The sequence below is a fragment of the Talpa europaea genome, assembly GCF_964194135.1.
Source record: "Talpa europaea genome assembly, chromosome: 12".
NCBI lineage: Eukaryota > Metazoa > Chordata > Mammalia > Eulipotyphla > Talpidae > Talpa > Talpa europaea.
Window position 1 is genome coordinate 29736308 of NC_140079.1, and position 17384 is coordinate 29753691.

Sequence of the window (17384 nt, forward strand, 5' to 3'; positions counted from 1 at the left end):
TTTTTTTATTTGTTTCTCATTGAAAACAATACTTACATCTGTGCCTGTCTTTACATTTCTAAATACAAGCTTGCTTTCTTAAAGAGAACCTCGAGAGTATGTAATATTCAGGCCCTACTAAATTGGGGCCATTTCTATATCTAGACCAGAGACTTCACTGTCAAAGGCAGTGGAAAGATGTTAACTCATACAGTCTTGGAATTGGTGTTATATCTCAGCCTGGAGAAATCACTCTCAGTGTAAAATGACTTATCTGACTTGTATTGTTGGGGAGATAGAGAATCAGAGGATATCAGACAAGATAAGATAAGATGAGGGATGAGGAAAGCAAAGAAGAAACCTGCCTTCTCTGGTGGCTGCTGTGACAGAGATGGGAACAGTACCTTTTGGTGACAGGATACCCTCAGACCTGGTCAAGGACTGGGGGCACCAGGAAAATAAAAATATTGCTAATAATAACATCAACAACAAAAGCTGAACTTGGGCCTCCCTGGTAGCACAAGGGGTTAAGACACAACCTATGAAGCAATCTGCAGCCTCTGCAGCATGAGTTTAATCCCTGGCTGGCCAGGGTGCAACCCACATGGCAAAGCAGACCTCTCCTGCCTTGCCTGCTGCTCCCCTCAGCAGTGTATTTCAGTCACTCTGTCTGTTCTGTTCCCCACTCTCTCTCTGGTGAATCCTCTCACCTGTTGGTTCTCTGGCCTGTACCCCAGCTCTTGCATGCATAAATAAATAAATCCTTAAAAAAAAAAAGCTGAATTCACTTCTTGATTGTTTCAGGCATAGTTTTGAGCACTTATATTAACTGATTTGATCCTAATAATGCTGTAAAATAGTTTTTTTTTTTTGTTTAGTTTTGGCTATCTTACCCATTTTGTTAACAGGTAAAATGGGCACAGGGAGGACTAGGGGCCTGCCTGCGGGTACACTCTGTGTGCTGAGGCTCCCGAGAGAAGAGTTGCTCCAGGCAGGGCTGCTGCCTTGACAGCTACTTCTCTCCTCTCCTTGCGTGGATATAGCAATGTGCAGTTTATCAAGCCATTTTACAGAAAGCGTCTTCCTTGCAATCCTAATAGCCCTGAAAAGTTGGCAGGACGGTAACTTCTACTCTCATTTTATGGGTGATTAATTGAAATCTAAAATTGCAAAGTGACTTATTCATGATCACATAGCTAGTAAGTGGTAGTATTGGAACTGAAAGCCAACTCTTGTATGCTTTTCATTATATCACACGGTGGATTAATACATTTCAGCTATAGTGCTTTTCAGTTTCTAAAATGTCTTTATGGATAATGGTAACACAATAACTTCTACAACTTTATTAAAAGGAATTGTTATTATCCCAATGTTACCAAAGAGAGATGAACTACAGACTGCACCTGAGCCCTGGATTTTTGACTCCAAACTCACAAGCAGCATTCACTCCCTCACAGTGGCAGCACTACCTGTCTGCTTGTTGAATCTCAAACACAATTGGATCCTTCAGATGCCAGAGGAACAGAAGACAGGACTGAACCCCCAGGACTTGGAAGAGCATGGAGGGCCCTGGAGACTAAGTAGATGGATGACTGGAGGCTGGGTGAAAAGCGCTTGGAGTAGGGGACAGGTGTTCTGAGCATCGTAATATGACAATAGTTTTGCAGGGAGTGAGCACTGAGCACACAGAGATCTAGATTAGGCATAAGGCAGATAAACAAGAAATGAGAGCATGGTCTTAATAGCAGCAAGCTGCCTAATTTGCTGGGAATAACATTTGTGTATCAGGGAAGGAATATAAAACAGAAAAAGCATCAACTGATAAGTTTTGTGAAAGAATCAGTAAATGACTTAACAGAAATTAATATTGTGTCTACTCAGACTTAAGATTGCAGAACTGTAATTAGAAGGATTTTATAACAATTAAGAGACCCAGTGATCCGTGGAAAAAGAGCCCTGCTTACTATATGTTTTCAGTGTAATGTTGACTTAGTAGGTGACCCAGGTCATTGCTTGGCCACATGACTGGGACATTCTTTCCCCCCCATAGCTCATGAGATTATTTTTCCTTGATGGAAATAGTGGTGGTGGCAGGGGTGGGGTGGGGGCGGCAGTAGCAGCCTTTGCTGTTTGCTTGCTCCCTACGCTGCTTCAGATACAAAGCGACTCTGCCAATGAGGTACCAGTGCCCCCATTTTACAGATGAGATAGAAACATTGACAGTGAGGCCGAGAATCATAAAGTGACTTTCCCAAGTGGTAAATCAATTTAAACACAGTTTAAAATCAATTTTTAAACATATAAAAATATATATACCCTAGAATATTTCTTAGACAGTATCTCCCCATTCCTTTGCCCAGAAACCAGTATTGTGATTCTGTTTCCTACTCAGTCAAGGCTGAGCAACTAATTTTAATATTCTTGGCCTCTAGAACTGAGCCTAACCCACATAGCCATCCTAATTTTCCCCCCTCTGCAGTGTTTTATTTGAACCTTGTTTATGTGTCAAACTTATCATCATTTCTCTTCAACTACCTTTTATTCTTGGACCACCCAAATATCTGTCACTCTACAAGTTTTAGTTACTTAGTCTTTATCAAGTGCTATAGTCAACATACACACCTAACTTTCTTGAATGTGCTTTTCCATCTCCTTTCCTATGGCAGGTGAACAGAATATCTGAATAAAGGATTGCTATTATTATTATTATTATTATTATTATTATAGTTTTAACTGATGTTAGTCATCCAATAAATATTTGAGTGCCTATAATGTGTCCAAGTGCTGAGAGATGTTAGGAATACATTGCAGATGATACAGTATTAGCCCCCAGAAATCAGGGTGGCATGGGAGGGAGAGTGTGTGATACACAATAGAGCATGTGGATTCACTTGTGGTGTGGGAATAATGGAATCCACCTTGACGTTGTCATAGACAATATCCCAGCGGAAGAAGTGGCTACTGCTGGGTGAACAGACTCAGCTTCCTGCTGGATGACCAATGGTCCTGGTGCTCCGAGTCGTTGGGCTTTGAGCATGAAAACTTGGACAGTCCCGGGGGGCTGCTGGTCACTCTTCTGCCTGGGCAGGTATTCCAGGTAATAGAGCTTGGTCAATATTTTTGAGTGGAATGAGTGATCACACATACATACGTGCAAGGAATCACCCACTCCCACTTGACCTCCCTCTGAATATTTGTGAACCTAGGTCTGACCTCAGTGTTTGCAGCTGCCCCCTGCAGAGTGCTGTCCTCAGTGCCTGTTCATTTCGGGGTTGGTATCGATGTTAGGATTTTAATAAGGGAGGAGATGGAGTTGTCACTGGCGGATGGGCGAAGGCAGCTCTGGGAAATCTCTCGCTTTCTCCCTCCCAAGCCTGTGTGTGTTTCATTAAAATATGTATGACAACATTTCTCCTCATATTATTGTATTACACCATCCTTAATTGCATAATTCAACATTTTCAAGGGTATTTGGAGGAAATTTGGATGGTTCATTGACTGGTATTTGAAGGAAGCCGAGAATTAAATTAAAAAACATGAGGGTAAATGAGTAGTAAAAGAGACTCAGTGAAGGGCTTGTGGGGGCTGCCTGGGGCTCTGGCACCTGAGGCTCGCCCATCAGGGGTCCTGGGGGTGTCTTGGCTCTCCTTGTTTGCCCCCAGCCCCACCCCCAGGGAATGCTGGGCTGCCCAGGCCCCAGGCCCACTGTGGAGTGTCTCCTCCCCAGGACCCCTCCCCTGTTGTTTGTTGTTGTCGTTTGTGATTTTTGCTGTGCGTTTTGCAGATTACATGTTTTTGCCTGTGCTCTTGAGTACGCGCGGCTCTTGGCTGATTGCAATCGTGCTGATTGGGAGGAGGTGCTGGCGACTGGTCGCTCCACCCTGTCTGTGCTGCAGTTGCTGGATTGGGCTGTTGGCTCTCCTCTCTGCCCTGCAGACTTTGCTCTCCCACAGTGCTTCCCTTGAACTTCTCTCCATGGCATAGATTTCCCTTCTGACCTTCTCCTGGGTGCTGTGATCAATGCCTGGGCAAACAGCCAGAAGAAGCTGGCATGGGAATGAGGGAGTTGGGGGTCCTGTGAGAGAGTCCCCAAAGCCAGTGGCAAACATTCCAGCCCCAAAACCCTGTTCCTGCTATGGAGCGGCCCTGTTCATGGTACAGCAAGCACCCCAGTTTCAAGTCCACTTCCTTCTTCCCCAGCTGCCTTCACATCCCCAGAATGTTCAGCAGAGAATGTGTACAACGCTGCATGCCACTTCACTGGTGGCAAGGATTTGCCAGCCAAAGAGAATGCTGTAGGGTGGGAGAGGTGTCCATTTATTAAAACGGAGGCTAAGGATTCGAAAAGTGGTTGCAAGGAATTGGTATGTTTTCTAACTCTAGAGAAAGGCAAACGTGAGATGTTTGTCTAAATTCAACACCAAACTTATAGGGACTCTAGGAAAGTTGACTTCTGTGGAGGCAAATAATCTTTGACTAAATTATTAGGATGAAACAGATGCCCTCTGCCCCTCTCTGGACTGTGGGATTGTTCCCTTGCAGGTCCCGGAGTAGGCTCAGGGAGGAGGGGAACTTTGGGGACCATTGCTGTTCCAAGTTGCAGGGCTCATGGCTGAGGATAACATAGGTGGTGAGTTTCAGACCACCTCACCCCAAAAATAATGCTTTCAGGGAGGTCCTGCTGATACCCATCTGGGTTTGTCAGTCTGAGCAAGAGAAGGTGTGATGTCTGTGGTGGGCTCCCGCCAAGTCCACCATGTTTCTGCAAACTGCCCCTTGCTCTGTGGCAGTGGTTTTCAGCATGAAAAGAACCTACAGCAGGCACGTGCCTATCTGCGTACAAAACAGGGGAGCACAACCTGGGCTGGTAAGGGGAGCGACAGCCAAGGGCAAGGACCCTGAACCAAGACAACCCATGCCTTTATTGCTCCCCGCGAGGGGCCCCCAAAGCCTCCTGAGTGGGGGAAGGCTAGGAAAGTCCGCCTCACTGGAGGATCCCAGCATCTTCATCAGCTTATTTGGGAGCATTTAGCTTGTTCCAGTTCCACAATCCATTCAATAAAATTGTCAGTGTCTGACCTGAATCCCAAATGGGTGCGAGGCTAAAGGCATGGTGACCAGGCTGGCAGACCGGCGCTTCCTACCTCCCCCCACCCAGCAAGTAAAATAACGCATGATGTTAAAATCATTAGCACAGATCATCGGAAAAACGATGGCAACTTCAGAACAGGCACGAGGGGCTCGAGGGGCTCAGAGAGGCCTTATCTGGACAGCACAATCCTCCACAGATCATAGCCCGTGGCCACACCTCATTCCGCTCCCTCCAGCTTTCTCCTGAGCAGAGATGGGATTTGCTGCCACTGCCTTCTCTCCAGCAGCTGATCGATAACTCAGAGATTGAGCTCTGCTCCACGGCAATGCTGTTGAGGTGCTGGAAAGGAAACTTGACTCGTTGATGTGATGCTCTGGTTAGGGGGAAGTGACCCCCTTCCATGCCCTCTCTCCCTCTCACTTGCCACCGTCTGTTTGCACCACACATTGCTGCAGTCAAGGGCCTTTCCTGAGCCCACAGGTGTTTGGTGCTACATAAGGCACAGCCACATCGAGTCAGCCTGTGGACAGAGGGATCCGTTTGTTCCTCTGCTCTCCCAGGGACCTGGGTTCAAATCCTGGCTCTGCTCTATATGACCATGTGACTCCAGACAGCACTGGATTTCAGTTTCCACTTGCCACAGCAGAGAGGATAATGCTACCCTCCTTTTCAGAGTGGTTGGGGAGATTGATGTTTGCGGCGCTTGATACATAGCTAATATTTACCAAAGGCTTACTAGCAGTTCATATTAAATATTTTATATCTTATTGGTTTAGTTGTTATTTTCATTATGATTATTATAAGGTTCTTGTGAGTTCTGCAGATGCCTCTGACCTCTGCCTTGGAGCCAGGACTTTTGCCTTCCTTTTCCTCCAAAACCACAGCGAGTTATTGCCCACTACTTCTGTTCTTTCCCTGCAGTGTGGTTTTATTAAAAATGCTAATTTCCCTAGTTTGCCTTTGCATCTCAGCATTTGCATATACATGAGCAGCTCCTTCCCATTCTGGAGTGGGGCTGAGCTGGGGCCTGAAAGGGAGCTCTGTTGTAGGGGACTGGCTGGGAAGCCAGGACCAGAGCCTCCAGGAGGGGGTGATCACTCGCTCAGCTCCTCTTTTACTTGCCTTTATTCTCTCTTGCCCTCTTCTGGAGCACCTGCTGGTAAGCAGGAGGATGCCGGCTCCTGCCACAGGCATTTCTAACTGGCATTGTCATTCCCGGGCAGGAGGTGTGCCCTGTGCCCTCCACCGTGGCAGGAGACAGACCTGGCACTGTGTCAAGGAGCACCCTTGCTGGGGCCTGTGGTTCCCAGGACAGTCCATCCAGCACTAGGAGGCCCAAGCGTCCAACAAGCTAGACAGTACATGATGGCTGCTGCAGCTCCTGCGGCGCGGGACAACATTGGTCCCCCAAGTGGTGTCCCCCAAATGGGAGACTGCCAAGGAGCTTGGTATCTGTGCTCTGCATGTGTCTGAATCATGTGATAGAGAAAACACTTTGGGGGCCCAGAGATGTGGGTTCAACTACAACCTTGTCACATAACAGGGAGGCGACTTGGGTAGTCTACTCGGAGGCTCAACTTCCTCATCTTTGAAATGGGTTTGATGGAAACTACTTCGGAACATGAAGAGAGTTGAACAGGTCAAGGGCCTTGCTCACGCCCTGGTGGTCACCCTCATCTCTGTTGTTACCACTCTGGCCCAAATCCCCCTCAGCCCTCACCTGGGCCACGTTAGCTCCTTTCTCAAAGTCCCACCAGACTTCATTTTGTTTCCTTCTACTCCCATCTCCACATTGTGTGGGACTGTCCTTTTCCAAACACAGATCAGATCTTATCATCCACCTGCTTTAAACTCTAAAGCCTACTTCCTTCCTGGAAAAAAAAAAAAAATCTCTAACTTGTCCTCAATGACCTTCCAGTCTTATCTACACACTTTCCCTTCTGCTCACAAGCCTCCAGCCACACCAGCCTTTTCTATTTATTTTGTGTAAACATATGCTAAATTCCCTCTGCATCCAGGGAAAAAAATCTCCTGAGCTCCCAAATCAGATGAGGTTCCTCCCCAGTCTCATTCCTGGGCTGTGAAAGCACCCCATGCTTTGCTACTTCCTGCATGTCCGCTGTGTACCCACTTCTACTCATTTGTCAGTCTTTTCTATTTTGTGAATCGTTTGACCTCTCTGGGAAGCTGCATCATTGCAAATGAAAGTCCAGGGTGAGGTGTGTTTGGGCATCAATCACAGGACAGAAGTGCTGTGTTCAGTGGAATCAGCGGGCATGATGGAATCGTGACTGCAAAGCGCCCTGGAGGGGAATGAGGCCTCCCAAGCCATGTACAACGTAGACCCAGCTGGGAGGGATCCCACCTTCTTTTTCTTTCTTTGGCCAGGTTTCCTGTTTCCCTGGCATGACAGCAGGAGCCCGTGCAGAACGGAGGAGTTCCTGCCTCCTTTTCAGATCTTTACCCCAGGGGAATTATTAGATTTAAGATTTATGTATGCTGTGAATCTTTCTTAAGTAAATATTCCCCATGAAATTGTGTTCCACATGCTCTATATTTATCTGTTTATCATCTCCTTTAAATCTCACAACATCCCTAGGAGGAGGAAGGTGTTATTACTCTGACCCTCTTCTGACAGAGGAGGTACCTGAAGCACAGATGGGTGTTGATCGGCCTGAGAGCCCCAGGGTAGTAAGTGGTGTCGCTGGAAACCAAATCCAGACAGGCAACCTCCTGCCTTGGCGGAGCAGACATTCCGGTCAGAGTCATGGTCACCAACAAGTAAGGACAAGAAACGGTGTGCTTGGCCTAGTACAGTGAGTGCTGTGAGGAATGTGTGTGAGGCTGGAAAGGGGACACAAAAGCTGGGGTGCTGGTGGAGTGGTAAGCGAAGGCCTGTCTAAGAAGGTGAATTTTAGGCTGATGAGAAGGAGCTGGTTGTGTGATTTTCTGGAGGGAGGACACTCTGGACAGAGGAGGGCTGCTGGACTTGTTCTGTTTGGGAGCTGCTCCTGTGTTGGAGTGCGGAGCGAGAGCAGGAGCTCGGCAAGGAGGCGGGCTATGGTAAGGGAACTTTGGTCAGGTGAGCAGGTAGGATTCTGTTCAGGGTACTGGGAAGCCACTGAAGGCCTCTTTTCTATAGAAGGAGGCTATGATCCGAAGGTTATGCTTTTTATAAAGGTCATTCTGGCTGCATTTTGATGAATGAAATTTAGAGGAATAAAGACCAGGTTTTTGCCCGTCCAGGTAATGTTAGGGGGAAATGATGTCCTGAGCTAATTCCATACAGGCTTTGGGGACTCCACCCCCACTCCAGACTAAAGCCATCAGGACATTGGGAAAGACAAATCCCGTCACCACCAAAGGGAAGGTGGCTGGGACCTGAGGGTGGAGTTAAGCAGCCAGGGTTGGTATAAAAACCAGACACGTGGGCCTTGGGCTCTCTCGCTCTGTCGCTCGCCTCCTGGCTTCACGGCTCCTGGCTTGCGGCCAGCTCTCAGAGTGCCATTTTGGGATTCCTGATCGGCAGATTGGGTAGGTCTCATTTAAAACTTTGTCTCCCACTTTTCTCCCTGAGCTGTACATTTCCTCATTTCCCCTTCCCTTGTAAATAAACCTTTTATGAACCTTTCGCGTGTGCCTGCAGTAGAGCATTGATAAGTCCTTTTAAGCGTGCGGGTGAGGACCTACAGTCAGGCACCCTGTTTTGTATCGGGGCTGCCCTATAACAGTAAGAGTGATGTCGAAGTGGGTGGAGGTGATGCAACATGGGTAGATGCAGACTGTGTTTTCAAAGATAGCATTTGCCATAGAATTGAAGGTGGAGCAGGGGATAAGAGAAAGTACTAGCAATGATGATTACTGGGACTTTGGCCTGAGCAACTCGCTGGTTGGTGGTGATACTGTTTATTTATTTTTTTAATTAATATTTTATTTTATATAATTCTTACATCATTTTTCATTTTTGCACAATGTATGCATTATCATTTTGGTTATATTCCCTATACAATTGCAACCCCCCTTATTTGGACCCTAGTCATTCCTCTCCCCTACTCTCCTTCCCTCCCCATAGTATGTCTCTGGTTTATAGTTGCTTGTTGATTTTGATGTTTACTTTGTATTAATGAGTCTTTTTCCTGGTCCCTTCTTTAGGTTTTCTAAACTCCTGCTATGAGTGAGACCATCTGGTATTTTCTTTTTCTTCTGACTTATTTCGCTGAGCATGATCCCTTCTAGCTCCATCCATGTTGCTGCAAACTGCATGTGTTTATCTTTTTTGATTACTGAGTAATATTCCATTGTGTATATGTACCACATCTTCTTGATCCAGTCATCTGTTTTTGGGTATTTGGGTTGTTTCCATAGCTTAGCTATTGTAAACAGTGCTGCTATAAACATAGGGGTGCAGGTGCCCTTCGGAATTACTGTTTCTGTGTCATTTGGGTAAATACCTAGGAGTGGAATTGCTGGATTGTATGGAAGCTCTGTCTTTAGTAGGTCAAGAAATTTGGTGGTGATACTGTTTAATAGATGGGGAAGAGCAGAGGAGGAAAGTGTGTGTGTGTGTGTGTGTGTGTGCGCGCGCACACATGCGTGTGTATATGCATACCACTTTACCTGTGGATCAGCCTGAAATAAAGAATTCCATTGCAAAGTGTTACCTTTAAGATCCTATTAGTCACACAGTGGAGATGTCATGGGGTGTTCGATCCATGCATTTATAGTTCAGGGGAGGGGCAAAGGCTGGAGGCATCAGCATCGCATGGCCTAGGACAGAATGAGAGCACATGGGGAGTGTGTGTAGGCACACACACGAGAGAGGGGAAGAGCCCAGGCCAATGTGCTGGGGACTTCAAGGGGAGGAGGTCGGCAAGAGTGTGCTGTCACAGAAGGAAGGGGAGAAGGGGTAGCACGAGGTGTGGGAGGATGTTGCTCATATCTTTGACTCTAGTCCCACCTTCTTCTCTCCTGTTCCTCCTTTATTTTTTTCCATGTCTGTCATTCTTCCCTTCCCCACACAATTTCGCTATTTATTTGGTTAGATGATTGTCAGTCTTCCCACTAGAGCAGAACATTGCGGGGTCGGGGATTTTCACGTCTTTTGTCTTCTTAGAGATGTCTCCCTGGCACCCAGGACAGGGCCTGGCCCTTCGTGGGTGGTGAGAACCTTGCTGAGCGCACTCATTGCATGACGGACTCAGAATAAGATGAGGCCCAAGAGCCACTTGCTTTGACAGTGTAGAAGACGGGTATCCAGGCAAGACGTGTTTCCATGGTTTAAATGGATTGTTCAAGGGAAATGAGAAATAAGGATATATCTATGGGGCAAATAGAACTTTCTTGGAAAAGCTTGGAGACTTTTGGTGGATGCTGTTTGTCTCTTTGATTTCAGTGGGAGGCAGTAAAAGGTGCTCCCCTGAGGAGTGTGTGTGCTGACTGGTTATTAGTAAAGAAGGACCAAGTGCTGATGAAGAAGCAAAGAAGGATGAGGACGGGGATGAAGTCCTCCATGGGGGACCGTAGGGGGCATGTAGGTAGAGCCAGGGCACAGGTAAGGGATGGCCTTAATTCAGAAATGGGGCTGGTTCACTTGGAGGAGACAGAAAAGGTAGAACAGATACATGTGCAGGAAATTTGGGGAGGAAACAGTAAGAGTTACAGCTTTCTGCTGATTGTTTCCATGTTCTGGAGGTGTAACAATTGAGACCCTCACCTGTGAGAAGAGGAGGTTAGAGGCTTGAGACAAAGCAGGAGCCTAGATGGTCACCTCTGGAGGAGAAAAGAACATGCTAATTTGGGAAGTGTGCTTGGATCATTGGGAAATTTTGGGCCCATTTGATATTTGAGGGTACAAATTCAAGCTGAGGCAAGGTGGCATGGCTATGCCTTTTGCTCTAACCTACTTAGCTACCCTGAGAGAGGTAATGTCAACGAGAGCAGATATTAACTTAAGGGTTCCAGCAACACCTAGCATCAACAAGCCCTATGCCAACCGCAAAAGGGGTCTTAGGGCTTCCAGAACAAGCAGGTCTGAGGACATCTTCAGTCATAAACTTCAACTGGAACTGAATTCTAGCAAAGGCATGACCCAGTTCTGAGTCAGGCTCCCACAGACCACTCAGCCAGGACCTCTGGCCCACACACTCCCTCCCTCCTGCTTCTGATTTCATCCACATTAGAGACTGTTGCTCATCTCCACACCAAGCAATGTCTCCTGATCAACCCCACCAGCTGCTCCATGCTCACTTTCCCTGTCCTCTGCCATCCTGACTGCCTGTGGCCTGTTCTGGTGCCTGTGTCCATTTCTGACCTCAGAATGCTGATCCACTGGGTTCAGGTTCCCAGAGACAAATGCCAACACCTCTCTTCCCCTGAACAGGGGGTACCCTCCTCCTATTCTGACAGAGGGTACCCTCAAATTAGCTGGATAGTAGATGCCCTGCCCAGCCTGGTTAAACCCTCAGGGCTTGATAGGAATGGCTTTCCCAGATCCAGGCAGAGAACTAGAAGGGTTTAGCATGACATATCACCTGTTCCCAGTCCCCAGTGGAATCTGGAGTCCATTTCACCCTGAACTGAGCTTTGCTCACTCACAGATGGCATTGCCAAAATCCTACATGGCATTTCTCTGTCTCTGAGCTCATCTACCTTCACCTAGGTTTCCAGCTTTTCTAAACTACCCTGATCTGTGTTCTCCATGGCCATCTGGGAGTCAGTGACCCCTCCTGCTCTGTCAGCTGTCAGACTCCCTGCATATTTTCTACTTATTGATCTGTAGATTCCTTGCTATTATGCATCTTGTCAGTCTAGCTACCCCCTTTCGCTCCTTCTACCTGCACGCATGTCTGCACCCCCTCCAGCCTGACTCCTGCTTTCTCTCTTCTTCGGCTGTCAGCACTCACATCTCAAAAGCGGCATATACGTGTTGGAACCCACCCAGACTGTCTTCAGCAATATCATTCCCCATTGGACAACAGACAGTCGGTATCAACACCGAGACGAGAGCTGCTCTGTGCCTGCAGTGGGGTGAAAAGACATCTGGTCTCAGAGTCATGAAACATAGCCCCTACTTGACCTCATATCTCTGAGTCTCATTTGCCACATGTCAGAAATAGGAATAATGTCACCTGTCATGTACATCTGTCACTTAACTTTGTGTCTAGCTAAGTTCATGGCACATAGTAGGTCTTCAAAAATGCTCTTGAACATTTGGTATATGGTCTAAATCTCAAGCATGGAACATTATAACTACCATCTATTGAATAATTGCACTTGTGTTAAGGACTTCCTATGCTTTATTGTGTTAAAGTTTTAAAAATCCCATGAGCCCTTGACCCTCATCATCACAGTGTGGCCCCTGAAACAGTGACATCAGTGTTACCTGGGAATTTTTTAACAGGATACCATCAGGCTACATCTCTAAACCCTTTGAATCATAGTTGGCATTTTAACAAGATACCCCAAGATGTAGAAAAGTGATGTAGTGCCACAGTTTATCCTCATTTTACAGATGTACACACTAAGCTCTAAACTGGGTGAATTTGTCCTGGGTCATGCCATAGGCATATGGGGAGCGGTGGGCCCTCGTGGCTTCTGAGTGTAGCACATGGCCATCGTTCCTGCTGGCAGGATATGGCTACAAATGTACACACTCCCACACTTCCCAGCAGGTAGGCGGCCACTTGATACACTCAGAGTCCATGATCCAAAATGCCCACAGGTCAGAAGTCCAAACAAGCTGAGAACAACCTTTCCCCTCACTGGAAGGGAATAGCAGAGCATAAGGAGGAGACAGAGCATTAACCAGCTGTGTGATCTTTGGTACTTCACTTTGCCTCTCTGCACCTCTTGCTTCATTGATAAACTGTGAAGAGTGAACCAGACATTACAACAATGCACTTGTATTAGTATTCTTTTGTTCTGCAAGTGATTCTGTTTTGACAGTCTATATGCATGAGTTTGTTTCTGTTTGATGTCAGTTATCACTGGGGCAATTAGCATGGGGGAGTCGGAGGGGGGAAAGGATGTAAGAGGTTTTAAGAGCATGGTTGAATTCTGAAATCTATACCTGGCTTTCCCTAAGACAACTCATTCTCAGGCACAATCAGAGGATCCTGTGTCAATTACTCCTGGGATTATTCTGGTGCTTGTTTGTGGAACTAGAGGCTCTTTCATACATCATTCCTAGGACTTTTCTCAAGGGGTTTATGGACCAAGGACATCTGGTGCCTGAGGCTTTCTGTCTGTTGGTTTGCTCATCCAAACGGGGAAGGGCCTATAACACTCCAAATGCTGGTGCCCGAAATCTTTAATTCCTTCTGAAGGGTCGGGGTTATTTCTCCATTGGGAGTGCTAATGGGATTCTAATACCCTGGCAAATGGGATTTTTTACAACTGCCATTCTGCAGTTACTGAGATGGCGTGTCACTGGGACAACCCTATAAATTCTGCCAAGTCCCTATGAGGAGGAGGAGGAAAGGGAATGTGAGAGAGAGAGAGTGGGGGAGAGAGAGAGAGAGAGAGAGAGAGAGAGAGAGAGAGAGAGAGAGAGAGAAATTGAGATTGAGAGAGCCCACCAAGGCCTCTGCTCTGGACACAGTGCTCAGAATAAGTTAGTAACTGCTGGAAAAGGGGATGGAACTATGAAACTATGGCAGGCTCCACAGCCCCAGGGCATAAGGAAACCAGATAGAGTTTGGTAGAAACCAGGCATTGAAGCTGTAGGAAATATATGTCACTCTTTTTTCTTTCTCATTATATTTGGCTTTCAAAGACCTCGGTTGCTGAAGGCGTGTGAGCAGAGGGCTTAAGGATTTGCAAAAAGCAGGTGCCTCTGTCCTTCTGAGTCCAGCAGAACAGGGCCCAGAGAAAGACCCCTGGATATATTATGAAGGAGCACACAATAGGGTCCATCCTGATGTGGGTGCCTGAGAGTCAAACATCATTAATGAAAGATGGATATTTTGATAGATAGGTATGTACTGTTCAGATTAATTACCCTCTGTGCATGTTCCTTGTGAAGCTAGGTCCCTAACATGTTTACTGACAGCCTTTCATTAGGTCCCCAAATAGGTGAAAAGGGTAGGCAAAGCAGATCATGAAGAACAATAACACTTGAAAACTTGAATAAGAACTCAGATACAGGTTTTATGAATTAAATTCAACTGCTTCCTGACCCTACCCTGTTGCATTCTCTAGGAAGAGATCCAGCACACTCCTCTTCCCTGTTCAAGATCAGACATAGCATAAGGAAAGCTTCACTCAGAAGGGATCTCAAACTGGGAGTTGAGAGTTGCTTATGATTTGGGGGTTTGCCCAAGGATCACCTGGTTCAGGTGCCACTGTCCATGGTGCCTCCAGTTTCTCTACTCTTTCCTTGTAGTGTGTCTGTGAATTGTCTCTAGTTTTACATTTATTTTCCTAAGTTTGTTTGCCTGCTAGCTTCTTCCCGCAGATACAGACAGATCTTTCATCGGGTTGTATGTTGAGCTTTCTTTTATCCCTACTAAAGCATATACTTCCCTAAGATGAGGCTTTATCATGCATTTACTGAGTAAATAATGTCTGCATAACTCGACCCTATGGAAGAGATAAAAAAATGTCAGAGCCAGTACCAATTTTCAAGGAACTTACAAAGCTCCTGGGAGACAGGACATACTCATAAGTTAAAGAATTAATTTGTTGCATTTTATAGCTCTTTACAAAGTGGAACACTCTCACAGGGACATCTCATTCCATCCATTAGTGGTGAAAAGGAGGTTAGGATTTTAATTCCTTCTTTAAAAGAAATGGGAGTTCAAAGAGGTAAACTGAGGCTTGCATGGATGTAGAAATGTAGAGAGCTTTTTAATGGAAGATCCATCTGCTTCAAGTAGCATGGAGCTGGTAAATCAGAGGGTGCCAATTTCCATTGATAGAAATACCTCAGAGCATCACCAGCAAAAAGGACTAGAAAGACTTCACACAGGAGGTGATGTTTATGGGGAAGCTGTGTGTCCAGAACTGTGGGCCTGAAGGCAATGTGGTCACCAGAGGGCATGAAATTCATAAGTTGTATGAAGTAATTCAGACTTCACCACTTAGGGGGAAAAGTCGTACAATACCAATCCTGGGAATGAGCCCTGTTTTGTGTGTCTCACCTTATCCATAACCCCAACTTCACACCTGCTGGAGTTGGGGATCAGGCTACTCTGACCTTGATTCAGTGACCCTGCAGTTCCAGCCTGGAAAGGCAATTTCCAGGTCAAAGCAAAGCCCAGTTGTGGCACCACATAGTACCTCTGTGTCTTTGTTCTTTGCCTAGAGATGGAGAATGGATTATGCACCTGCAACCCGCTCTCATTTCCTCTTTGCTAGCATCCAAAGAATGGGACTTGGAGCCAGAAGCCCTTAGTTCAAATCTGGCCCCTGCTCTCACTAGTTAAAAGATTAATTTACTAACTTCTAAGTGTCTAACAGCTTCAGCTTCATTTTTTTCAATCTAGATATAAATTCCTACCTGCTATATTGCTGTTATTATCATTTATTTATTATTGCTTTTAATTTATAATCACTGGATCTTTCTAAAAGTGCCAAGGGGCTGTGTAGCTGGAAGAACTAATATTGGGAGGTGGCAGTGCAGAGCTCTGCATCTGCACTGACCATGGCCCTGAGAAGAGGCCTGTCCAGCAAGGTGTGCCTCCTGAGTCTCTGGAAGGAGCAGGGGCCATCCTGTGCAGAAGGTGGCGATGAGTGTTCCACCCTGGGTGTTGCCCCCACATTTCTGTGTGGCTTGGGAAAGTCACTTAACCTCCCGGAAAGGCCAGTCCTTTGGGTTGAAAATAGTCTAGAAGTGGAGAAGACCTCTCCAGGGCTGCTGGTGGGCTCAAGGGAGATGAGGCCCATGGACACTTTGTGAACCATATGGCCTGGGTGTCAGGCCATGTGATCCTCTGAGTGATGCTTTTAGGAACTCATCACACATTCATCTGAGACCAAACCAAATGCAGATGCATCTGAGCAGAGAGGCCAGGTGGTCAGTGGACTTGAGTTCCAGGGACCAGCGGTAGATATTCAGGAGTCAAGCCTCATTTCTGACCTGAGCCAGGTGCACAAGCCCAACAGGTGAGGCAGGGACAGCGGCCAGTGGGGAGATCCCAGTAGCCCCAGCCCTTAGCTGAATGAAATTGAGATGGAGGCAGCCTGGCTGCCAGTGACCCCAGGTCTTGGCCTGGCCCTGGCCAGGGCTTCAGTGATAGTCACACTATTACCCTGTGATCTCCAAAACACCTCTCATTTCCTCCCCTGCTTAAGGATGGATGGTTTGAATACAGCAATGCTGATGCCTCCAAACTTGAATCTGAAGCCCAAGTCCTCATGTAAACTTATATAAGTCTTGCACTTAAAAAAAAAAAAAAAAGAAATCCAAAACCAAACCAAAATAAAAAGCCCTGAGGTTATACATATTACATGACTACGTCCAGTCTCTCTGCTTAGGATTGATTTTTCCCCATCCCCTATTGCAGGAAGCCAGAGAGATGGCATTATTATCTTGAGCAATCATGAGCCATGCACCTGGCAGCTGAGCCCTCCACCTCCTCTCTCTTCACACTTGTAAATAGGCAACAAACATCTAGTTCCTTTCTGTCCCCAGAATCCCCAGCTCTTATGGAACAAACATAGGCATTTACTAAATCCCATTATAGCTGGAAGCACTTCGCAGAGTCAGTCTCTGTGTCAGAGGGTGACCTTTCAAAACATGAATGAGAGAGCCTGGCCACACTTGGGATGTCCAGCACAGGAGAGTCTGTAATCAGACTCACCTGCTGTCCAAACAAATTGATACAGGAAGGGAAAAGGAACAGAGCAAAGAAACTAGAGAGGTTCCACCCACTCAGGTACAGAGAGTCACAAGTTCCAAATTGCATACCCCACTTGCCAAGCCAGACCCGATAGCCAATTTCTGTAGGGAGGAGCTGAGTGGGTTGGGAGTGGGTCTAACTGCTGGGCTTCTTGTTTGCTTCACTTGGTACACACAGCCTATGTTGAATTGATTATGAAAATAAGGTGTGCTTATTCAGTTTCTGGATATATTTAGAATTTCTGTTCATGCTTGCTGCCTGGCTCCAATCACAAGGCCTCAGTGGTTCCTGCACTATACACCTTTGCCCTGCTCTTTCTCAGCCATGGTGATCTCAGCTGGAGGGAGGTTCAGGAGGCCAATTCTTGCCACGGTGCCCTTCACAGGTGCAGATCTAAAGAGCCCCGTGTAAAATGGCAAGGGTTTGGCTTCCCCTTTCTCTGCTGGAATGAGGAAGGGAAGCTTTCTGGTGTC

General features: G+C 46.6%; 1 protein-coding gene across 5 annotated transcripts in view; it reads left to right on the forward strand.

The window, feature by feature from the left end:
• Positions 1 to 17384, forward strand: part of NTM (neurotrimin) — a gene marked incomplete at its 3' end in the record, with an annotated part of 955850 nt that overhangs the window by 109306 nt on the left and 829160 nt on the right. The window lies entirely within an intron of this gene.